We start from the raw sequence: 1188 nt of genomic DNA on the forward strand, positions 1-1188 counted from the left end.
CCTTCTTAACAACCCTCCCAACTTGGGTGGCAACTTTGAGGGATCTATATACGTGGACCCCAAGATCCCTCTGTTCCTCCACATTGCCAAGAATCCTGTCTTTAACCCCGTAATCTGCATTCAAATTCCACCTTCCAAAATGAATCACTTCACATTTATCCAGGTATATTTATCCTATATTTATCCACTTCTCAGCCCAGCTCTGCATCCTGTCAATATCTTGTTGTAGCCTGCAACAGGCCCTCGACACTATCTCCAACACCACCGTCCTTTGTGTCATCAGCAAACTCACTAACCCACCCCTCCACCTCTTCATCCAAGTCATTTATAAAAACTACAAACAGCAGAGGCCTAAGATCAGATCCCTGTGAGACACCACTGGTCACTGACCCCCAGGCAGAATACTTTCCACCCACTGCCACTCGCTGTCTTCTTTCAGCCAGCCTATTCTACACTCAGACAGCCACATTTCCCTGTATCCCATACCTCCCAACTTTCTGTATGAGCCTATCGTGGGGAACCTTATCAAATGCTTTACTGCAATCCAGACACTGCTCGACCTTCTTCATCTTGTCTCATCACATCCTCAAAGAACTCAATAAGGCTTGTGAGGCATGACCTGCCCCTCACAAAACCACGCTGACTGTCTTTAATCAAACTACATTTTTCCAAATAGTTGTAAATCCTATCTCTCAGAATCCTTTCCAGTACTTTGCTTACCACGATGTAAGACTGACTGGTCTGTAATTTCCAGGGATTTCCGTATTCCCTTTGTTGAACAGAGGAACAATGTTCGCCTCCCTCCTCACTGGAGAGTGAGGATGCAAGGATCATCACCAGAGGCACAGCAATCTCATTCCTCATTTCCCATAGTAACCTCGGATATATCTGGTCCAGCCCTTGGGACTTATCTATCTTGATGCTTCCCAGAATTTCCAGCACATCCATTTCCTTAATCTCAATCTGTTAGAGCCTTTTAATCTGGTCTACAGCATTCTCACTATCAACAAGGTCCCTCTCTCTCGTGAATACACAGTAAAAAACTCATTTATGCACCCTCTACCTATTAGGTAAGACTCCCTAAAGTGTGGAAACAGGCCCTTCAGCCCAACAAGTCCACACCAATCCTCTGAAGAGCAACCCACCCAGTCCCATTCCCCTACATCTAACACTACGGGCAATTTAGCA

This window comes from Chiloscyllium plagiosum, chromosome 7, assembly GCF_004010195.1.
Source record: "Chiloscyllium plagiosum isolate BGI_BamShark_2017 chromosome 7, ASM401019v2, whole genome shotgun sequence".
NCBI lineage: Eukaryota > Metazoa > Chordata > Chondrichthyes > Orectolobiformes > Hemiscylliidae > Chiloscyllium > Chiloscyllium plagiosum.